The sequence below is a fragment of the Macaca mulatta genome, chromosome 19 (assembly GCF_049350105.2).
Source record: "Macaca mulatta isolate MMU2019108-1 chromosome 19, T2T-MMU8v2.0, whole genome shotgun sequence".
Taxonomy (NCBI): domain Eukaryota; kingdom Metazoa; phylum Chordata; class Mammalia; order Primates; family Cercopithecidae; genus Macaca; species Macaca mulatta.
In genome coordinates this window covers 43,389,622-43,414,309 of record NC_133424.1, presented here as the reverse complement: position 1 = coordinate 43,414,309, position 24,688 = coordinate 43,389,622, and the positions used below count along the sequence as shown (strand labels likewise).

Below are 24,688 nucleotides of genomic sequence, written 5' to 3'. Positions count from 1 at the left end.
TGTGGGAGGGGGAGGAGGGGGTTCCTGTGCATCCTCCAACCCCAGTCGTACCTGTGTGCCCCTGGGTGGGAATTGGGCATGGATACTGTGGGTTCCGGCTGGGGCAGTCTTTGCAGCAGCTTCCTTGCCAAACTGGATTTTGACCAAGGAAAATCAGTGGACCTTCATCTTTCAGTGGTTCTTTCCTAGAAATTCTGTGTGTGTGTCAGTTCTCAGAGACTGCACTGTGGCCTCCCCTGTGAGTGAGAAGAGTGACTGGAAGCATGTGAGTTCTGCCTCTATCCTATCCCCTGTAGCTCCTCTCAGTCTCCGTTCCCCACACAGGCAGCTTGGTTAGGAGCCCTCTGTACCCAGCACCAGTGTCCTTCCAGAAACCCATCTGTGCTGCCTGCCAGCACCTGCCCCTGCCTGTTGTGGCAGTCCCGTCTCCCGCCTTTCCTGCCCCCCTCCTCAAAGGACTTCCCCCAGGACTGGCAGAAATCTCAGCTCTTGGGATGCAGGGTGGAGGGGAATTTAGCATCAAGGGATTGTCTTAGGCTGCATCTGAGCCCCTGTTCTTTTCTGGAAGCTCTAAAGAGCATGGCCCTTCAGCATGTCCCCCTTCCCTTCCTATTCTTGCCCCTCCACTCCTTTCCCTCTCCCTGCCACAGTGATATTTCCAGAGGGCAAATCAGATCATGTCACTCCCTTGCTTAAAACACCTCCTTATTTTCTTGGGCATGAAGCCCCAGCCTCTGAAAGTCCCTCGTCAGTCTGCCCTGGGTTACGATGACCATTTCAAGGTACCTGTTCTTTCAAAGCCACAACAGTGTCCTCCAGACACGCTGTCCACTTGCAATTCCCTGAAAGCCCTCCCTCCGCCTCCCTCTGGTTCTTGTTTACGAGCTCATCCTTCTAGTTTCAGCCTCAGGGGCCTGCACTTGGCAGATCTGACCTGCTCACCTGCCCCCTCCAGGCCAGGTGCTTCTCCTCTGAGCTCACGGGTCGATGCCACAGATATTTCCTGTGGGCCTCTTGCATGCCAGATACTGTGCTGGGGGAAGACAGAGAAACAGGGCGGCACAAGCCGCCCTCCCTGGGGTTTCCATGCCTGTAGCAGGACTCAGACAATGAACAGGCAGGTAAAAAAGAGGGTCATGCAAGACTTTGAGATTTGCACTGGGGAAGCAGGCACATCGTGAAAACGGCTGGGCAAAGCGCCTCTGCTGTGGTTGTACCTTCTGAAACTCATGTGGAAATCTATTTATTTTGCTTATTGATTTTTTTGAGACAAAGTCTATGCTCTGTCATCCAGTCTGGAGTACAGTGATGCGATCATAGCTCACTGCAGCCTCAATTTCCTGGGCTCAAGTGATCCTCTTGCCTCAGCCTCCCGAGTAGCTGGGACTGCAGCTACTGTAAAAAATTAACTTGGTTAATGTTTCTAATTTTTATTTTAATTATTATTATTTTTCTTTTGTAGAGAGAGGGCCTTGTTGTGTTACTCAGGCTGGTCTCCAACTCCTGGCTTGAAGTGACCCCACTGCCTCAGCCTCCCAAAGTGCTGGGATTACAGGTATGAGCCACCATGCCCGGCCTTATGCTGAAATTTAATTGTAATTGTGACAATATTAAGAAGTGGGGCCCTTTAGGGGGTGATTAGGTCATGAGGGCTGTGCCTTCATGAATTGATTAACCCTGAATTGCTTCATTCTGAATTGATTGATCCCAAATTGATTAATCCTGTTATCTTGTTAGTTATTGCAGAGAGGAAACTCAGCCCTCATTTTTCTCTGTCTCATGTGCTTCTTGGTCCTCCCGCAAAGATGTGATGTGATGATACGGCATGAAGGCTCTTGGTGGATGCTGAAGCCATGCTCTTGAACTTCCCAGCCTCCAGAACCATGATAAATAAATTTATTAATTACCCAGTCTGTGATATTCTGTTAAAGCAGCAGAAAACAGACTGAGACACCCTCTGAGAGGAATATTGAGTGGGGGAAGAGTGTAGTTCCTTGACGATCTGGAAGGAAGGTGCTCCAGTCAGGGAGAATAACAGGTTCAAAGGCTCAGAGTTGGACAAGAGCTTGATGTGTCCCAAGAGGCACTGGAAGCAGAGTGAGCCTGGTGCATTTGAGACACAGCGGGGATTATTCCAACACCCTCTTTCCTCTATATGCCAGAATAATTTTCAATAACAATTCAGCAAGGAAAGTAATAATAGTAATGACCAGAAAGGAAATGTAGACAGCAAAAAAAGTCCTTTTATTGAACTTTTTATATCTAATCATGCCAGAAGAAAAAATTACAATAGCAAAAAGAAAAATACGTCATAGATTAATCCTATTAAATTACATCCATGTGGACAAACTTATTCCCATATATCTGTTGCAACAGTGAACAATGACATCATAGCTCTCACTTTGAGCCTTGGCTTCTGCAAATTTGCCAATGGCTTTGACAACCTTTTTCATCTATACACGTTCACTGTTCACAACAGCCAGATTTGTCAGCTTGTCTTCACTCATAGTTGGTTGAAGAACACTTCTTTATTAATTTTAATTTCAAAGAGTTTCTTTCACAAGAAACAACAGACATACAAATGGTTATGAAAGTCTTAAACGTGAGGATAATTTTGGCAGAGATGTATAAAAATCCCATCTAAAATATCTCCCCTAGTTGAAAACCACTAAAATATCATCACCAGAGATTCATCATAGATTCCTATTTTATTCAGTAAAAACTTTCAAGGTTTTTCTTCTTCTACAAAAATCAGGAAGAACGGTGGAATGATGGTGAACATGACATGACTGGCTCCATTGCTGTGGGCCATGTGTCCAGTTTTTGGTGAAAATGATCAAGGCTTTGAAGCTTTGCTCTCTCAATTTCTTCCGGCAATATTAGACCTGTATCTTTTGTCATTTCTCCTCGCACTATTCCTCAAAATTTGATTCTTTTTGTATTTCATTTTCTATTTTTTTTGTACTTGTGTGCTGCATTGTTAATGGCCTTCACCATTTCTTTTTTTTTTTTTGAGATGGAGTCTCGCTCTGTCGTCCATGCTGGAGTGCAGTGGCACGATCTTAGCTCACTGCAAGGTCCGCCTCCCAGGTTCAAGAGATTCTGCTGCCGCAGCCTCCTGAGTAGCTGGGATCACAGGAGCGCACCACCACACCTGACTAATTTTTGTGTTTTTAGTAGAAACGGGGTTTCACCATGTTGGCCAGGCTGGTCTTGAACTTCTGACCTCAGGTGATCCCCCTGACTTGGTCTCCCAAAGTGCTAAGATTACAGGTGTGAGCCACCACGCCCTGACTTTCTCCCCTATTTCTGAGCACGCAACTTCAAGGAACAGTTTTAAAGCTTGGTGCTTCACTAGACATTGTTCAAGGGAGATTCTGGTTGTTTGCAAATGTTTTTTGTGACTGATGAACCTCATCGATCACATCACACCAGGATAAAAAGTACTAAATGGCTCCATTGCTGTATAATTTAACTTTTTGGATTCTCTTTTCGTTTTCAATTAACAATTGAAACTAACAAATTTCAATCTTGAAGACACTATTAAAATTCAATAAATCATGCGTGAACTAAAATTTGCACTTATCAAACAAAAAGGTAACACTGTTTAGTTCCTTCTGTTTTAAATTTTAAACATGAATGAACTTCCACACAATCACTTGGGATGACAGAAGTCATCTCAGTTCTGTTTCTTTGCCTTTGCAATCACGGTGCTGTCATTGTTTGTCTTGAATCTACTGTTTAAATGCAGGGATGTGTAGTTCCACAGAGCCTGGGGACAGGGACTGTGCCCAAAGTGAACTTCAGCAATTCTGAGCTGCTATAAGTTTACTCTTTAAACAAATGCGTATGGTTGAGTATGTGTGTCTCAGGGACACATCTATAACTAGGAGTTATTTGAATTAAGTTCCATGTAGAAATCAATGTGTATTAAAATGTAAGTAATAAAAATGTGCTAATTTGAAGCTTGCATCTATAGTACTAAAACTCAAAGTAATGGGAGTAGTTGCTTAGAACCTAAACCAACAATAGATTTGAAAGGAGTATTTTTTTTTTTTAAATCATGCATATTGCTTAGAATTGCTGGCACATGGAGATAAAAATGCTCTGTAGGCATTGAATACCCTTACTCCTTGCATCTAAGGGGGTGGTTTTCCCCCGGCAGGACCATGATTGCGACCTGCAGAGGAACAAGTGAGGGGAGGAGTAGTGAGAAATGACATAAAAGGGGCTCATGAGAGCCAAGTCCTCAGGGGTCTTGCAGGCCATGGTGCTGGGGTGTGGCTTTTAGCTCAAGTGCAATGTGCTCTTATAGTGCCAGGTAGACTGCCCTACTGTTGAACATGGACAAGTCACCAGGACATTCCAAAATAATAGGATGTCTTTTCTGTTTGACCGTAATCTCCTTGAGGGCAGGCAATGGGTTTCAGGTACCTTTGTAAGTCTGTGTTTTTCCCAGTGCTTACAAGAGACAAAATATACAGACAATAACCGGACCATATGCAAGATAGAACTCTGACCTTACGATCGGCAGCAAAGAACTTAAGAAGTCAAACTCCCATCTTTAGCAACCATCCAGGATGACAAATAACAACCCTTGTATCATTTGGTCTTAAATGGCTGGGACTTGGTGAATTAGGGACAGTGTCTCTAATTTTTGTCCCTGCTTCTAACTTAGCACCACGCAGAGAAAACCAAATATGCCCATTTAAACCATCACATAGGATGCCCTGCTTCTAGTTAGCTGCCTACAGTTTCCTCTGCCAACAGGGCACACTGGAAGCCTTCTCTTTTTCCACCATAAACTATTCCCACCCCTCTGCCTGCCTTCGAGTCTCTGCCAAATGTGAGTGATGGTTGCTGATTCTCTTGACGTAGCAAGCTCTAAATAAATAATGTTTGCTTATTCTCATTTGGGTGGTCTTTGTTTACTTCCTTGCCTGACTCACATAGTGAGTTAATGAATGAGTGAGTGAATGAATGACAACCCTGCCTTCCAGAAGCTGACCCTCTAATGCAAGGGATAAAGCTAAGGAGGGGTCAGGTGCAGTGGCTCACACCTGTAATCCCAGCACTTTGGGAGGCTCAGGCAGGCAGATCACCTGAGGTCAGGAGTTCGAGACAAGCCCGGCCAACATGGCAAAACCATGTCTCTACAAAAATACAAAAATTAGCCGGGTGTGGTGGTGCACATCTGAAGTCCCAGCTACTCAGGAGATTGAGGCAGAAGAATCACTTAAACCTGGGTGGTGGAGATGGCAGTGAGCCAAGATCGTGCCACTGCACTCCAGTCCGGGTGACAGAGCAAGACTCCATCTCAAAACAAAAAAAACAAAAAACCAAAAAAAAAAAAAAAAAAAAAGAAGTTAAGGAGGGGAAGGTTAACAGCAACATGGCTGACTGATGACAGAGACACTACACCTACAGGGAAACAGATGGGCCCTCCTTCTGAGTCTCTGTCTGTTTACACTAATCATCTTCTCGGGATGCCTGCTCCTTTATAAACCTGGGATCCTCCCATGCAAAATCACTAACATGCATTTTCACTTAATGTATGGTGAGCATCTCTCCACTTAATAGTATATCCTTCAAGGATGCAATTTTAAATGGTTGCATAGTATTCCATGAGGTCAAGTGGATGGTTGCTTCTAATTTTATTTTATTAAAAAAATTACTTTTGTTATGTATTGACAAATTACAGTTGTATGTATTTCTTGGGTTACAAAGCGGTGTTAGGATTTTTGATTACAAGGTGGAAAGATTAAATTAAGCTAATTAACATATCTATCATCTCAAATATTTAACATTTTTTGTGATAAGAATATTGGAAATGTACTCTTTTAGTTATATTGAAATGCACAGAGCTCAATTATTAGCTATATTTACCATGATGTTCAATTAATATAAAAAAACAAATCTCTTTCTCTTGTCTAGCTGAGGCTTTGTACCCTGTGACTATCATCTCCCCATTTCCCACAACCCCAGGCTCTGGTAACCACCATTCTGCTCTCTGCTTCTATGAGTTCAATTGTTTCAGAATCCGTGTGTAAGTGAGAGCACGCAGTATTTGCCTTACTATACTTGGCTTATTTCACTTAATGTAATGTTCTGCCATTCTATCCATGTCGTTACAAATGACAGAATATTTTTTAAGGTTGAATAGTATTCCATCGTGTATATATGCCACATTTTTCTTATCCATTCATCAATGGTAGAGCATCCAAATATATAAAGCACATATTAAAGAATCTGAAGGGAGAGATAGATTGCAACATGATAATAGTAGGGGACTTCAGTAGACCACTTTCAATAACGGACAAATTATCCAGACAGAAAATTACTACGGCACTTCAGACCAAGTGGATCTAACAGAAATACATGGAAGATTTCATCCAATAGCAACAGAACCCACATTCTTCTCAAGTGCACATAGAGCATTCTCCAGGATAGATCAGATGTTATGCCACAAGACAAATCTTAGCAAATTTAAGAAGGCTGAAATGATGTCATGTATCTTTTCTGACCACAGTGTTATAAAATTAGAAATTAGTTACAAGAGGAATTTCAGAAATTTCACAAATACATGGGAATTAAATAGCATGCCCCTGAACATCGGGTCAATGGTGAAATTAGAAGAGAAATTTAAAAATATCTTGAAAGAAACAAAAAGGGAAATACAACATACCAAAACTTATGGGATGCAGCCAAAGCAGTTCTAAGTAGAATGTGTTTAACAATAAATGCCTACATCAAAAAAAGAAGAGTTGCAAATAAGCACCTTATTGTTATGCCTTAAGGAAATAGAAAAGGAAGAACAAACTAAACCCAATGTTAGCAGCCAAAGAAATAATAAATAGTAGAACTGAAATAAATGATACAGAGACTAGAAAACAATGCAAAAGCAATAAAAATAAGGGTTAGTTTTAGTTTTTTGAAAAGATAAACCAAGTTGACCAACCTTTAGCTTGACTAACCAAGAGAAAGAGAGCAGAAATAAAAGAGGAGACATCACAACGGACACCACAGAAATACAAAGGGCCATAAGAGACTATTTAGAATAATTATATGCTGGCTGGGTATGGTGATTCATGCCTGTAATCCCAGCACTTCGTTAGGCTGTGGTGGGAAGATCACTTGAGCTCAGGAGTTCAAGGCCAGCCTGGGTAACAGTGAGACTGTGCCTCTACAAATATTAAAAATAAAAATTAGCTGGATATGGTGGCATGCATCTGTAGTCCAAGGCTTGAGCCCAGGAAGTTGAGGCTGCAATGAGCCATGATTGCACCACTGCACTCCAGCCTGGGTGACACTGCACTCCAGCCTGTCTCAAAAAAAAAATTATATGCCAAAAAATTGGTTAACTTAGAAGCAATGGATACATCCCTAGAGATGTCCAACCTACTGAGACGAAATCATGAAGAAACAGAAAAATCTGATCAGACCAATAACGAGAGAGGAGATTGAAGCAGTCATAAAAAATCAACCAACAAAGAAAAGTCCAGGACCAGATGGCTTCATGGTTGAACTCTGTCCAACATTTAAAGAACTAATACCAGTTCTCCAAAAACCCTTCCAAAAAAAAAAAAAAAAAAAAAGTTGAAGAGGAGAAAATCCAAACTCTTTTAACGAGGCCAGCTTTACCCTGATACCAAAGCCAGACAAGGACATTACAAGAAAAGAAAACTGCTTCTAATTTTAAACATAAAATTCCTAAATCAAAGTTTATGCCACATTTTAAAGTTTTTCTTACATAGTTCCAAGTTGCTTTCCAAAAAGGTTATAGAAATTTGCCCTCACATTCAGAGTGTATGGGGGTGTATAGTTTCCTACTTCTTCATCAGCAATTGCATTTTGCACTCTTTTCCACTGTCGGCCCATTTGAAAGCCAAAAAATGTTATTTTGTATTGCGTTACATTTCTTTAATAATAAATGGACTCAATATATTTTTAGCATATTATTTGATTATTTTTTCTCAGATAAATTTTTATTTATGCTCTTTTACATCTGTCTTTTCTGAGTGGGTTCCATATTGTCTTAACAGCATGGTTCTGTAATTTATTTTCATATATGATAGGGTAAGCCTCTTCTAATACTTATTTTGTTTCTTAAAAATATTATGAACGTTTTCATCCTATAAGGATTTTGATTGAAATCGCAATGTATTTGTCAGTTAATTGAAAAAGTGCTATCTTTATAGTATTATCAGAATGTGATATATCTTTCCATTCATCCAGATCTTCTTTGAAGACTGTTAATTTTTTGTTTTTCTAATAGGAATGTATGACCTTTCCTGTTTAGTTTATTCTGTGCATTCAGATTTCCAGTTGTTTTGTGGATATTATTTTGCATTATTAATTATGGTTAGTTTTCACTGGCCATTGTGAATAAATAGGAAAGCATCTTATCTATCTATATATCTATGTATCCATCTACTATCTACCTATCATCTATGTATCTATATATCTATGAATCTATCTATGTATCTATGTATCTATCTATTATCTATCATCTTTACTCTGTAAATCACCACCAGACTGTGCTTTCTTGATTTTTCTAATTTTTATTTCCAGCTAATTCTCGTGGGTTTTCCAGATCAACAAGCATGTTGAGAAATAGCAAAACAAACAAACAAACAAAAGAACCCCAAAAAACAAACAAAAAAACAAAACAAAAAACCATTATTGTATCTTTCCAATAGTCACACATTTTTTTTCATCTTTGTTATATTGAATTGCCTAGAACAGGCGGAATATTGTCAATGGTGATAATAGATTCCCTTGTCCCATTGCTGACTTGAATGAAAATGATGCTGGTTTTTCGCTGTCATGTGTGACAGTGTCTGCGGTTTGAGGTAGCTATTTTGTATTGTTTTGAGATCAGATGCTTCTATTTTAAATTTAGTGAGTTTTCATCAGGAGGAAATATTGAATTCATACCTTTCAGCATCAATCAAGATGACTATGTGATTTTCCTTCTTCGACTTTTTGATGAAATGAATTATAGTTAATGGATGTTTTTAATGTTGAAGTATTTTGCATTTGGGCAAGAAAATCTTAATCTTGTTGGATCTGAGTTGTAATATTTTATTTGGGATGTTTATGTCTATATTCACAAATGAGTTTAGTTCATAGGTTTTTTTTTTGTTATATTTGGGAAGTTTGGATGTCAAGATTATGCTTGCTTTGAACAATGGACTGGGAGAATCTCCAAGTTTCTCTTTCCTCTGAAACAAATGGCACATGGATTGTTCATTCCTTGACATTTGGAAGAAATTGCCCTTAAAACTTTAATCTAGTGTCTTGTTTTTGGAAGCAGTCCTTTGACAGTCTATCCACTTCTTCTATGTTTATTAGTAGTAGTATTATTATCCTAGATTTTTAAATATTTCTTTTATTGACAGTTTTGGAAACCCATATGTTTCCAAGAAATTTGCAAGTCTTATTCAGATTTTAAAAACTGTGGGTGTGAAATTGAGGGACATTCTTCACAATACAAGGCCAGTATTCCTCTAAACTGCCAAGGCAGGACTGAGAAACTGTCGCAGATCAGAGGAGACTGAGGAGACACGGTGACTAAATGAACTGGGGCATCTTGCATAAGATTCTGGTTCAGAGAAAGGACATTAGTTGAAAAATGGGTGACATCTAAATACAGTCTGGAATTTACTTAAAAAAGTATTGTTATGGAGTTATCATATTCTTTTATAAGGATGACACCATCCTGCCACAGCAGAGATTATTTTTTTCTTTTATCCTCTTGATTAGACTTGACTGGGATTTGTTTTGAGAAATTCATCCTTGAATTTATTTAATAGTTTGACTTAAAAAAATCAAACTGTCAATCATTTTAAAATTTTCAGTAACTTTTTATTGTCATTATTTCCATCTTACATAAAGTCATAGGAATAGTTTATGGACTCCCACATATCCCTTATCAATTGTGTAAATTTGCCCCATTTATGTTCTCTCTCTTTCTTTCTGTACATATATTAATATGCACATGCTAATATTTAGTATACATTATTATGTATACTAATATTTTTTCTAAACCATTTGAGAATAGACTGGAAGCATCATTCCCCTTTACCTCTAAATACTTAATTGCTATTTCCTAAGAATGAGGGTGTTCTACGTAACCACAGCTGTTACCCAAATCAGGAAATTTAACATTGATATGGTACTATTATCTAAATTTGTAAATTTCTTGGAAATATATGCATTACCAAAATTGTCAAGAAAACAAATATTGAAAAATCTAAAGATACTCCTACTAATAAACAGAGGGCATATCTCTTATGTATCCGCAGCTCAGTTACCCAAATCAGGAAATTTGACATTGATATGGCACTATTATCTAAATTCACAAATTTCTTGGAAATATATGGATTGCCAATATTGTCAACAAAAGAAATATTGAAAAATCTAAAGATACTACTACTAACAAACATAGAAGAAGTGGAAAGACTGTCAAAGGACTGCTTCCAAAAACAAGACACCAGATTAAAGTTTTAAGCTTAATTTCTTCCAAACATCAAGGCATGGACAATCCCTGTGCCATTTGTTTCAGAGGAAAGAGAAACTTGGAGATTCTCCCAGTCCATTGTTCAGAGCAAACATAATCCATTTTCAAATGTTGTCAATTGTCCCAATATTGTCCTTTCTAGTTATTATTTTTTCCCTTGAAGTATCTGGCCCAGGATCAAGAATTGCATTCAGTTGTCCTGTCTCTTTAGCCATCGTTAATCTGGAACAGTTACTAATTTGGGTGTGTTTCATGATTCTTCATTTATAGATTCAGTTTATGTCCTTCTAACAGGAATACCCCACAAGTGACATCATACCTTTCTGAGTGCATCTTACGAAGAGGCACAGAACTTGGTTTCTTGAGATACTGGTGCTGCTAACTCGGATCACTTGGTTAACATGGTGCGTATCTGCCTCCTCCACTGTAAAGTTACTGTTTTCTCCTTTGTCACTAGTAATTAATTGTGGAAAGATACTTTTGCACCTTGTAAATATTCTTCATCAGATTTTCACCCACTAGTTTTACCATACACTGATGGTTTTATAACCTCAGTGTTCATTCTATATTATCAGTGAGCATTCTACTGTAGGGAAGAACTTTTTCTCCCCACTTACTTAATTTAAAAAACCATTTACTTATTTATATCAGTATGGACACATGAACTCTTAATTTATTCAATGGGTTATAATACATTACCATCATTACATTAAAAATACTTTTTTTTTTTTTTTTTACAAACTGGGTCTCCCTCTATCACCCAGGCTGAAGTGCACTGGTGTGATCAAGGCTCACTGCAGCCTTGAACTCCCAGACTCAAGCCACCCTGCCACCTTAGCCTCCTGAGCAGTTGGGACTACTGGTGTGTTCCACTATGCCTGGCTAACTTAAAAAATTTTTGTGTGGTGACGGGGTCTTGCTATGTTGCCCATGGGGTCTTGCTGTGTTGCCCAGGCTGGTCTCATACATACTCCTGGCCTCAAGTGATCCTTCTGCCTCTAAGAATGTATTTTGATGTTCAAATTGTCCTAGATTTGGCAGTTGGGATTCCTTCAATCTGGTTCTTGTCTCCTTTTGACAAATCCGTATGAGTCTTTGAGCGCTTCCTTAATTTCTGACACAGAAAGCTGTTTCAGGGTCATTTTGGACTTTCCCGGCCCCAGTTCAGTTATTTCTCCAAGGAGCCCTACCTGGAACCAACCAATTAACCAACCAACTAACTGACAAACCAACCAGTGGTAAACAAATACAGATTCCTCATTGGTGTTGCTTCTAGTTGGTTTCCTTCCTGCAATGGTAATGGGTTGGAATTTTGAACCCACCTTCTGTGACTTCTAGGATGAGCAAGTGAATCCATGTATCGAGGATAATGGGAACTGAGTTTCTCACTATGGGGATATATGCAGAGGAGGAGGTTAGAAATGTACTGGGTGTTAGCTGGGCATCGTGGCACATGCCTGTAGTCCCACTGCTCTGGAGGCTGAGATGGGAGAATCGCTTGAACCCAGGAGGCGGAGGTTACATTGAGCCGAGATTGCACCACTGCTCTTCAGCCTGGGTGACAGAGTGAGACTCCATCTCAAAAACTAAAAATAAAAAAAATTAAAAAAGAAATGTACCTTGTTGTGCTGAGTTGGAATCAAAAGGGGAAGATGAACTCATGGTTTTTAATATCTATCTATCTATCATCTATCTATCTATCTATCTATCTATCGATCTATCAATCATCTATCATCATCTATAGCTACAGAAGTAAATATTAATACCTATTTAATGTGTGTGTGTATGTGTGCACGTGTTTCCCAGCTGTCTGCTGAGAGGTCCTAGAAACAGTGACACGCTACTAACAATGAGCACGCCTTGTGCTAAGATCCTGATTTCTAATTACTGATCTCAATTACATTTTTAAAAAGTTTATCCTTCTTTTGTGCATGTTATATTACAGGAACATTTTGTAGATGCTATGCAGCATTTTAAAAACTGCCTTCTGTATGCAGCACGGTCCAGCAGAACTGCCTGCGATGGTAGAAATGTTATATATCCACCCTGACTGATGGAGTACCCACTAGACTCAGAAAACATGGCTAGTGAGTCCGAAGAACTGATTATTTACTTTAATTTTAATTAGTTAAAATTCAAATTTAAATAGGCACTCATGGTTAGTGACTACTATATTAGACTTTTGAGTATAGGTTTGAAAGGTTTGTATGTGTGTGTGTGTGTATTCAAGTTTATTAATAATACTACTCAAATGTATTTTGTTCAAATACTGTATTAGACCTTTGGGTATATGGTTTGTATATGTATATGTATATATGTGTAAACATACCATATCTATATATTCAATTTTGTTAATAATATTGGTCAAATCTTCTTTTTCTTCTCTGTATACCTGGCAAAGATCAAGAGAAAAATGTTCACTTTGACCATTTTGCTTTAATCTCTACCTTGTTAAATATTAATATTATCGTCTCTGATTTATTTTTGTTTGTGTTTGCCTGGTAAGTCGTTGCCCATCACTTTATTTGGCACTGGAAAAAAACTCAATATTTATTTGTTAAATGAATAAATGCATAAATTTTTAAAGCTTTTTGGAACATTTTATTATAGGTGTGTTCCTTTATAATAGCTCTAAGCTGGATTTTGTTTTTGACCCAAACTAAGTCTTTTAATAGACGCTTCCAGCTCATTTACATTTGGTGCTTAGTTCCTTATAGGGCTTTTGTCATTTTGTGTGAAGTTGAAGCACAGCCTGTATCAGTCGCTTCTGGGTGAGGATTTTTTTCCCAGAGATCCTTTCCTACCTTGAAGACTTCCCTATTCATGTGCCCTAAGGAAGATTTTTGTTTTCTTCTTAATTATTGCTTTTCCACTCTTCTTTTCCTTCCTTTTAAGCCACTGTTACATCCAGGATAAGTGCCTGCTATTTCTTTTCTTTCTTTTTTTCTTTTTGAGACGGAGTCTTGCTGTGACGCCCAAGCTCGAGGGCGGTGGCGCCATCTTGGCTCACTGCAAGCTCCGCCTCCCGGGTTCGCGCCATTCTCCTGCCTCAGCCTCCCGAGTAGCTGGGATCACAGGTGCCCGCCACCACTCCCGGCTAATTTTTTGTATTTTAAGTAGAGACGGGGTTTCACCGTGTTAGCCAGGATGGTCTCGATCTTCTGACCTCGTGATCTGTCCGCCTCACCTGCTATTTCTTATTTCTTTCTCATTTGCATTTATCTTCGAGTCCTGGTACTATCTCTTGAGCTTGTCATCTAATTCTCCATTTACAAATTTGTCAATCATATTTCTCACTCCGAAAGCACTATTTTTAGATTTTTCTCTTTTATACTACCTGCCAGAGTTTCGTAGTTGAAATGTCTTGGAAGGACACACTTAGAGCATCTTTGCACTTGTCTCCTGTTTCTTGCACTAACTCTGCCATATAATGTGATGTTTGCTCTAATTGTGCAGATTTTTATGTATGCATCTTGAATGGCTACATATTTCCACCTGTCTTGTGATCTCTCTGTTTTTTCTTTCCCACATGGGGGAGGTCAGAGGGTTATCCAGTAGGGGGTTCTGAGAGAGTGTGGTATGCCTATGTAGATATTTCAGGCCCAGTCAAAGTGGGGAGGGAAAAGTGTAGATTGACAGTTGCTTTCCTTTGCCAAATTAACTTATTTATTAAAACTCTTCTTCTTCTTCTTCTTCTTATTATTATTGTTATTATTTTTGATACAGGGTCTCACTCTGTCACCCAGGCTGGAGTAGTGCAGTGCTTCAATCTCGGTTCACTGCAACCTCTGCCTCCCGGGTTCAAGAGATTCTCCTGCCTCAGCATCTTGAGTACCTGGGACTACCGGGGTGCACCACCACACCTGGCTAATTTTTGTATTTTTTTTTGGTAGAGATGGAGTTTCATCATATTGGCCAGCCTGGTCTCGAACTCCTGACCTCAAGTGATCTGCCTGCCTTGGCTTCCCAAAGTGCTGAGATTACAGATGTGAGCCATCATGCCCAGCCTAAAACTCATTTTTATTTACTTATTTTGTAACATTCTATTTTATTTTATTTTTTTTGAGACAGTCTTGCTCTGTCCCCCAGGCTGGATCACAGCTTACTGCAGCCTCAAACTCTTGCCTTAAGTGATCCTCCTTCCTCAGCCTCACAAGTAGCTGGGACTACAGGAATGCTTCACCACACCTGGCCCCAAATTTAGCTGCTGTGACCCACAACGAGAGGCTCCTCAGGCAGGGGATTTCCCCCATGTTGAAGAGCGTCTGTTTCTTGTTTGCTGTGGCAGCCTCGAGTAAAAGGGAAGCATGTCCTCCTTCTCTTTTTGCCACCATGACAGAAGAAGAGAGGTATTTAATGATGTCAACCTTCTAGAATATGTGTGTGTTCTCTGTGTTTTGATAGTGTGTAACAGAGAAACTAAGCTTCAAGACTTGTAGCAGAGGCCAGGCATGGTGGCTCACACCTGTAATCCCAGCACTTTGGGAGGCCAAGGCAGGTGGACCACTTGAAGTCAGGAGTTCGAGACAAGCCTGGTCAACATGGTGAAACCCCGTCTCTACTAAAAAAAAAAAAATTATCCAGGCATGGTGGCGGGCACCTGTAGTCCCCAGGCTGAGGCAGTAGAATTCACTTGAATCCAGGAGGCGGAGGTTGCAGTGAGCTGAGATCGCGTCACTGCACTCTAGCCTGGGCGATGGAGCGAGACTGTCTCAAAAAAAAAAAAAAAAAAAAAAAAGAGACTGGCAGAGAGTTCCCTGAGTGGAGGGTGGCTCTACATAGAGAATTAGGTGCTATCATTGTCCCTGTCTGGCCACCAATTTGTCATGCCCTCATTATCTCCTCTGGATGGATCAGGGTCAAACGGACTCAACTGAAAGTCATTTTCTTTCCCTTTCTCTTTGTTCCTCTTTGGGTCTGAGGTTGAAAGTGAGAAAACCACAGGGCTGCAGGGGACCAGGTGAAAGCATAAAGTTTGGTTTGTTTTGGAACATAGGAAACTCTGTGTGTGTGTGCGTGTGTGTGTGTGTGTATTTGTGTGTGTGTGTGCATGTGTATGTGTGTATGCATACCTATTCCCAGGTCTCTCCAAGCCAAGCTAAATTCTCAGAGCACTATGTCCCTTTTTTGGGTTATATCCACCTTATTTTTGCCCTTGGACAGTGAGAAAGTATTGCCTGAGAAGTGCCAAAGATGAAACCGTGCCTTCCTGTTCTCTCCAAAGTGAGGGCTTCCTTGGAACTGGAGGTGTTTGTTTTAGGAAGAGGGATCCAGGAAGTTTGGAGAACAATGGCTGTGCCTGATGGAGACAAATGACTGCAGGCCAGACTTGGCTGGGAAGGAGGCTCCAGATGGGGCTGGGTCACCTTCTAAGCCCAAGACCTACCTTGGTGAACATCCTTAGATAGCAGATCCTCATCCTCGGGAGAACAGAGGGACTCAGGCAGATCCCGGGTCTGAGTTTATTAGCAGTAGGGTCTGGTCAAGTTTCTGTGCTTCAATCTCCCCTCTGATATGTGGGACAAATATTTCAACTTCATTGGATTGTTGGGATGATTCAGTGATAAAACAGCATCAAGCTTCTTGCTACACACAATGAATGGCACACCTGGGTTCTTAATTCCTCAAGACTAACTGGTTCATAAATATACACACGGAAGCAGCAGCATAGCACAGTGGCTGGGACCACAAGTTATGGAGTCAAATTACCTAATATAAAAATTCTGATTTTTGCCTGGCATGGTGGCTCATATCTATAATCCCAGCACTTTGGGAGGCTGAGGTAGGTGGCTTGCTTGAGCATGGGAGTTTGAGACCAGCCCGGGCAGCATAGCAAGATCCTGGCTCTATTAAATTTTAAAAACAATTCTGGTTTTGTTCCCACTGGCTGTGTCTCCTGAGCAATTTTCTTTTATTTCTTTGAGACCAAGTCACTCTGTCACCCAGGCTGGAATGTAGTAGCATGATCTCGGCTCACTGCAACCTTCACCACCTGAGTTTAAGCGATTCTCCTGCCTCAGCCTCCTGAGCAGCTGGGATTACAGGAGTGAGCCATCACATCCGGCTAATTTTTGTATTTTTAGTAGAGGTGGGGTTTCACCACGTTGGCCAGGCTGGTCTTGAACTCCTGACCCCAGGTGACATTGGAGAATCAAAACAAGATACTGGGTACGAACTCTTGTTCCACCATGTCATAGCAGATGATCCTGGGCGAGTCATTGACCCTCCCAAAGTCTCAGTTTCTCATCGGTCACCTGAAGACCATGGTCCTGCTTATCTTCAACTGAAAATGCAGTGAGGCATGAGGGAGCTCCTGTGCAAAGCTTTCATCTCAGCTCCAGCAGGCAGCAAGGGCTGGTTCCGGAATGGTTAACCAGGGGGATTTGTAGACAGAAAGCCTATTTCCTAGAGTTCTCTCTTCTCCAGTTTCTTCCCCTGTTGTTCAGCTATGACACTTGGAAAACTTCTCACTGTCCTGTTTGCTGGTTCCCAGGCATACTCCAGCTGATTTGTTTCCCTGCAAAAGGAACTACCCCAGCCTGGATGGGGGGGCACCTCTCAGTGCTGGACATCACCTTCCTGTGAATGTAGCCTTGTTTAATTCACTAATCAACACATCTGGCAATCACCCTAGAAAGCTCAGTGCCCTCCTGTTCCATGTTTCAAGTCTTTCTGGGAGGGGAGGAGGAATACTCAGATTTACACCTCTGTTACTTACATATCATATCTCTCAATACAAAGCCATCCTCTTGTGGCACAGGTGGATGCCCAGTGTATTAGTCTGTTTTCATGCTGCTCATAAAGATATACCCGAGACTGGGCAATTTATAAAGAAAAAGAGGTTTACTGGACTCACAGTTCCACATGGCTGGGGAGGCCTCACAATCATGGTGGAAGGCAAAAGGCACGTCTTACATGGCAGCAGACAAGAGAGAAGAGAATGAGAGCCAAATGAAAGGGATTTCCCCTTAAAAAAACGTCAGATCTTGTGAGACTTATTCACTACCACGAGAACACTATAAGGGAAACCACCCCCATGATTCAGTTATCTCTCAGTGTGTCCCTCCCATAACATGTAGGAATTATGGGAACTGTAATTCAAGATGAGATTTGGGTGGGGACACAGCCAGATCACGTCACCCAGGCTGTATTTGTCCGACCTATCAATAATAATTTAATTGTACACTTAAAAATAACTAAAAGAGTATAACTGGATTGTTTGTAACACAAAGGATAAATACTTGAGGGGATGGGTTTCCCATTATATGATTATCATGCATTATGTGCCTGTACCAAAAATATCTCATATACTCCATAAACATATACATCCGCTGTGTTTCCACAAAAATAAAAAAAATATACAAAAAAAAAAAAAAGATCTAGGTGTCTGGATCCACCTTCTAGGGTAGGTTTGCATGGATCCAAGGGGTGAAGGTCGAACCTGGCTGATTCATGGTATATCAGACACATGACATCCTTCTTCTATATCCATGTCCCCAACTGTAGCTCTGCCAGGGAGTTCCAGGAAACCAGGATGGAGGGTTTTGTGCTAAGATCTGTCTTTTATCCATTTAAATTACAATACTGGAATAATTGTGTTTGTGTACAAACGGTCATAAGTGTACTTAAATGGTACCTTTGCCATGTGCTAAAGTTACTTTTCATTATGACCTATTTGTACAGCATTTGAACCAAATATCTGAGCTCAAAAATGTAAACGTGTTTTTAGTTTTGCTCTGCAGGTTAGGTCAGCAGGCGTCTGAAATAAATATGATTGCAAGGGTGAAGGTGACATGATTGACTTAAATCAAGCAATTTCTCCATCAAAGCATTGAAGCCTCAACTCATAAAGACACTCTTTACCAGATGAACTGTAAGGTTGTCCAGCATTTGTCATATTAGGCAATTTGAAAGGAAAGAAAATTATAAAAATGAATGTAATTCTCGGTCGAAGAAAAAAAAATCCAGTTTTTGCAGCAGGGGGGTGGTTAACTTTCCACAGATTAAAAACAGGTTTCACAGCAATTCTGCTGCTATAACATTCTACAATTAAAACATAAGAAGAAACAGCTCTGGTGCCAAAGAAGACAGTTGTGGGAATTAGTTTGTTTGGGGACAGGGAGGCAGGTTCCCCCTGCAGCATCAAAGGTTATTTTCTTTCCCCTAGGAACAGCACTGTTGCCATAAACGGTGCTGGTTTGCTTCCAACCCCCTTTTCTGAGCTGCTTTCAATTAGCAGGGATTATTAAACTGGAAACGTTTTAAACTGCTGCCGAAGCGGCTTTCCGGCCTTATGAGCTGAGGCCTTATGAGCGGAGCTAGAGGCATCACAATAAAAGCTGATTGATTAGGGAGGAAGGCACTGATAGCAACTGATGCCCAGTGTCATGTTCTATGTGTTTCACAGCCTTCTCTTTCCCCACCAAACTGTGCGTCTTCATGGGGAGTTTGACTTTGGCTTCTCTCTCTGGCGCCTTCTGCAGCCTGGAGGCTCTCAACTTCCATTTCAACTACCTGACCTGGGCCAGCCATATCTCCATGCCCCATCTCCCACCTGGACCCATAGCTAGGGTGGGCAGATCCCAGAGGCAAGGCTCTTGGATTTCTGCGTGACTGGCCTTTTTCTCTTTGCAGTTTGATTGTCGGGATATCAGACTAACAGCGACGATAACACGTCTCTGCAAAATATAGGCCACAGAGCGTTGGTGGAGGTAGAGGTGGGGGCAGGTGTCTGTGTCTTGTTGGAGGGTTTCAAAAATGGAAGGCATTTCCCTGAAGTTTGATCGTCAATGACCTTGTCTTCTAGTGATCTTTCTTAAAGTTTCTTGTATGCATACCTGATTTCTTCAACTAAATTAATTAATTTATTTGATAACACATAGTACTTGGTTAGCATTGTGCTAAATTTTTAAAGGTATTTACTTTTCATGTTTAATTCTAGCAACAAATCCCTGATTTGTTGGTAGAATAGGTAGAGTTAACAGCCCGATTTTACAGATGAGTAAACTGAGGCCTGTGGGTGGAAAGGCTGACTTCAAAATGAGGGAGAACGCTTCACCACTGTATTGCTTCTTGCATTAAACCTGTTCCTGCTCTGAGTGAGGCAGGTGAAACAGATCCTCTATTCCTCCCCAGGTCATTCACTACTTTAAAAAAAAAATCATGGATTCTTTTAATACGTGCTGGTTGTGTGTGTCCAAGCTCTGAAGATGGTGGTGGACTAGTCAGACCAGCTGCCTCCTCTTGTTGGGACAGGGCTCATGCCCCAGCCTCTGTTTCTGATCAGTTTGCAAGGAGAATGCATATACCCACATTGCCACTTACCACGAGGAAGCTCGGCTTCTCAGCGTTGCCTAATTGCTTGAGTTGTAAAGGTTCAGCAACCCAGCTTGTGTTGGGTGGACTGGAAAAAGGAGACGGGGTCTACTTTTTGGTTACGCAGTGGGCTGCCTTCAAACCGCCTCCCCCCCACCCCCTGTTTTCTGGCAGAAAGGGGCTGGAGTGAGGTGCGGGGTGGGTGTTGGGGAGTGGCAGAAAGCGGTTTCCCTAGGGGCGGGGCCCGGGGTGAGGCCGACCACAGTTATTCCAGGATTATGACTCAAAGCACACCAACAAGAAGCATTTATTACCTCCGAAGTAGTGCTGGCTGTGTAGTGCTGAATGGAGAGGTGAGGTATTGCAGCTGTTATCTTTTGAACTAACTGCTATTGCGTGTCCCATGACCAGCCGTGGCAGGGTTTTTGTTCCCATGAATGAATGGGCTATAAATCTGTCGGAGCTGACAGTAGCAGCGGTACTAGAGGGTGTAAAGAGAAAATGTGCAGAAGAATCTTGTGGTCTTTGCTTGCCTGGAAAATGAGTTCAATAAAATGGAGGTGATCAGCGCTTATTTATAGGGCAAACTGATACATCCAGCATTGGTCGTCAGAGCCTAACTTAGTGTTTTCTCATTTACAGTCACTCTGTTGTGAAGCACATCTGTGCACCGAGGGCACTCGTGGAGCTTCCAGCAATTGCAGCGGTGGAAGAAGTAGAGGAGACACTTGCAGATAAAGGGATGTTTTCCTCTCTGTTTCTAAGCTTCAGGAGCCTTCAGAGGTAGCCGTCTGTAGAGCTGTAGTTTGAGGTTTGTAACAGGCAGGAACACTCGAGGCTGAAAACTGTTCCTTATTTACATTTCAGTTTTGAGGGTGAATGGCAGGAAACGGGATGAAATTAATCGCCATTTTTCAGGCCCCCGAAACAATAAATTCCAGCAGCCATAAATTTGGAGCTGGGTTAAGTACTGAAAACAATTTATTGCTAATTTTTCCCTTAATTGCATTCCCAAGAAGAAGGGTTTGGTGCTTACTGGTGGCATTATTATATAAAAATTATTCGTTAGAAAGCACAGTGAACAGTAAATCAGAAGCTTACCTGAAACAGGGTCAGGGTTCCTCACAATTCATCCTCGCCCTCACCCAGCCTGTCTCCAGCAAGGTCTTCAGGAAAGAAAAGGATCAGGGAAAATGCTCCTGCTGTCCCCTCGCCCCTCCTCCGTGACACTGTGCGCAGATTAGGTGTTGATTCAATACGATGCTTCGCCTTCTAAAAGTGATAGTGTGAATCACGTGTGGAAGCAGAGGGGACATAATGGAACATCACTGCACGGCATCCCTGCCTCATTTAATTTGTTTTGAGGCTGCTAGCCGTGTCAGGCTAACTGCACTTGAGGCCAGTCAACAGCCTGACCCTGTTGGTGGAGAAAGTTGAAAGACAGTGGCATGGTGTCAGAAGCTGCTGGGATGAAGTCAACATCCGTTCCCATCTCCCCTTGGGAAAGCCATGTTCCAGGGTGAGCCTCCTCTGCAAAAAAAGGACTTGTTGGGACTGGAGGTCTGAGAGCTGGGGCTGGCCTTGGGGAAGAGAATCACTGCAAGTCATTTTACACTATGTGGGAGACTTGCTGTCCTTTGGTTGTTTGATGGGCAGACTTTGCTCAGATGGGGATGGTGAGATGTCATCTTCCTGCAAATGCCATCTGTGTTCCTTCAGGTATACAGCAGGCCATCGGTGGGAACTCACCTGCTTAGATCAGTCTCCTTGGCATTTTACAGGCAAAGAGAGAGTGATGGATTTGCCATTCCAAACCAGCCGTAGGTGGAGCCTGTGCCCATCGGAGAGCTCCTGGAGGTTGAAACTGCAATTCTGACGGCCATTTGGGGAAGAGCCAATGGGTGCCAAGTGTTTATGACGTGACAAGTACATCTGCATCACGGATGGTGAGGTCAGTGGGAGCGGTTAGATGGAAGCTCTTCTGTCCCTTCCATAATGGCATCTGTCATCTCAGGCTGGCAATGGCTATGATGGTGGGAGGACCCCTCCCCCGCTGCTTGGGGCATGCTCCCACTGCTGGCCAGGGTGGGAGAATGGCAGGAAGACTGTGAGGGAGGGACAGGGCATTGGGGGCACTGACAGTCTTCCCAGGAAACGGAGAAGATGGGGAAAGTACACACTTCAGGACCAAACAAAATGGCACATTCACAGGGTCCTTCCTCCCTCCCCCCTCCTCCTTCCTCCCTCCTCCTTCCTCCCTCCTCCCTCCTTCTTCCTCCCTCCTCCCTCCTCCTTCCTCCCTCCTCCCTCCTCCTTTCTCCCTCCTCCTCCTCATCTGCCTTCCTCTTCCTCCTCCCCCATCCTCCTCCCCTCCTCCTCCTCCTCCTCCTCCTCCTCCTCCTCTTCTTCTTCTTCTTCTTCCTCTTCTTCTTTTTCCTCTGTTTTGACAGAGTCTCACTCTGTCTCCCAGGCTGGAGTGCAGTGGCATGATCTCAGCTCACTGCAACTTCCACCTCCTGGGTTCAAGTGGTTCTCCTGCCTTTACCTCCCGAGTAGCTGGGATTACAGGTGCCTGCCACCACACCTGGCTAATTTTTGTATTTTTAATAGAGATGAGGTTTCACCATGTTGGCCAGGCTGGTCTTGAACTCTCGACCTCAGGTGATCCACCTGCCTTGGCCTCCCAAAGTGCTGCGATTACAGTTGTGAGTCACCATGCCTGGCCTGAAAATCCTCATCTTCCTTTTTAGGCCAGCCAAGGCAGAGGCTCACAGATGGAACTGCAGGCCACAGCATCACCCCATCTCTCAATCTTATGACAGCTGACTATCAAGAAATTTCTGTAAAAAGAAATCATTAAATAAAAAAGATACCTGCACTTTTATGTTTATTGTAGTACTATTTAACCCAGTGTTCATCAACAAATGGGCAGAAAAAGTATGGTACATATACACAATGGAATGCTATTAAGCCATAAAAAAGAAACTAAAATCATTTCTTTTGCAGCAATATGGATGGGACTGGAGGTCATTACCTTAAGTGAAACAAGCCAGAAACAAAAAAAACAAATATTGCATGTTCTCACTGGTATGTGGGAGCTAAATAACGTGTACATGTGGATGCACAGTGTGGAATGGTAGACAATGGAGACTCAGAAGTGGGCAGGGTGGAAGGAGGTGGATGATGAGAAATTACTCATTGAGTATTATGCGTGTTATTTAGGTGATGGATCCTCTAAAGCCCCGACTTCACCACTGCACAATCTATGCATGTAACATGATTGTACGTGCACCCCATACATTTATACAAAGATTATCATAAAAAATAAAGCTGGATATATAACCCCCCAAAAAGAAATTCCTGTAAATGAAACGTGCGCCCAAGCTGAGTCTACAGCTTTCTTTTTTTTTTTTTTTTTTTTTTTTGAGACGGAATCTCGCTCTGTCGCCCAGGCTGGAGTGCAGTGGCACGATCTCGGCTCACTGCAAGCTCCGCCTCCCGGGTTCACGCCATTCTCCTGCCTCAGCCTCCAGAGTAGCTGGGACTTCAGGCGCCCACAACCGCGCCCGGCTAATTTTTTGTATTTTTAGTAGAGACGGGGTTTCACCGTGGTCTCAATCTCCTGACCTTGTGATCCGCCCGCCTCGGCCTCCCAAAGTGCTGGGATTACAGGCGTGAGCCACCGCGCCCGGCTGATTCTACAGCTTTCTATCATGACCAAGGAGAATTTCTCACACCTCTTACTTCCTCTTTCTTCCTTTCCCTATTCCTGCCCTCTAACTCCTCAGAAACAAGACACCTTCTCTGGGGTTTGTTGGTATGAGCTAAGTGGCCAGAGTGTGGGCAACTGAGGGCAAACATCAAAAATAAGGAACTGAACTAAAAAGATGAACCTATTCATGTACGTACATGGCAGTGCTATTCACAATAGCAGCTACGTGGAACCAGCCCAGGTGCTCACCCGCAGTGGATTGGATAAAGAAAATGTGGCACATTGACACTATGAAATACTACATAGCCACAAAAAAGAATGAAATCCTGTCCTTTGCAGCAACATGGATGCAGGTGGAGGCCATTATTCTAGGTAAATTAACACAGAAACAGAAAAGCAAATGTCACATGTTCTCACTTATAAGTGGGAGCTGAACATTGGGTACTCATGGGCACAAAGATGGAAAACAGACTACTGAGGATTACTAGAGGGGAAGGAGGCAGTAAAGGCTGAAAAACTACCTATTCGGTCCTATGCTCACTATCTGGGTGGCAGAATCACTTGTACCCCAATCCTCAGTATCACACAATATACCCATGTAACAAATCTGCACATGTACCCCTTGAATCTAAAGAACAAGAAGAAGTGCTGAGCCCGTAGACCTTGGGTGAGGAGCAAGGGGGGAGAGGCCTTGATTCCTGGCCTTCAGGAGGCTGAGCCAGAAGCAGAAGCCAGAACAAGTTCTTGCAGAGCTGGGGGTCGCGTGCAGTTTGCGGTAAGTCATTCTGACAGCAAGAGCTGTGGGGGTTCAGAGCCTGTAAAGAACAAAAGCAAAACATTGCTTTTTGAATACAGGAGTAATACAAATTTATTTTTGAACATTCAGAAATACAGGGAAGTTTCAAGCAGAAAATAAAAACTGCCTGTAATCCCGCTATCCAGAGATAAACCTTGTTAAATTTTTTATGCATTTCTTTACAGGCCTGTGGGCATTTAGATGTCTTATTATTTTTTCAAAATTGGGATTCAACTATACATATAGTTTTTATATCCTGTCCTTTTTTCCCTCCCGCTTAACATATTGTAAACATTTTCTATGTCCTTGATGGTTTTCAGACTTTTTTTGGTTCGATTTTAAG

The 24,688-nt window shown here is 42.0% G+C and overlaps 1 long non-coding RNA gene across 1 annotated transcript; it reads left to right on the top strand.

Annotated features, from left to right (window-relative positions):
• The first annotated feature begins 18,927 nt into the window (after positions 1 to 18,927).
• Positions 18,928 to 22,696, top strand: LOC114674014 (uncharacterized). The gene is made up of 4 exons (XR_013408821.1): positions 18,928 to 21,356; positions 21,619 to 21,788; positions 22,288 to 22,498; positions 22,588 to 22,696. It is a non-coding gene; the product is annotated as an uncharacterized LOC114674014 (long non-coding RNA).
• The last annotated feature ends 1,992 nt before the right edge of the window (positions 22,697 to 24,688 follow it).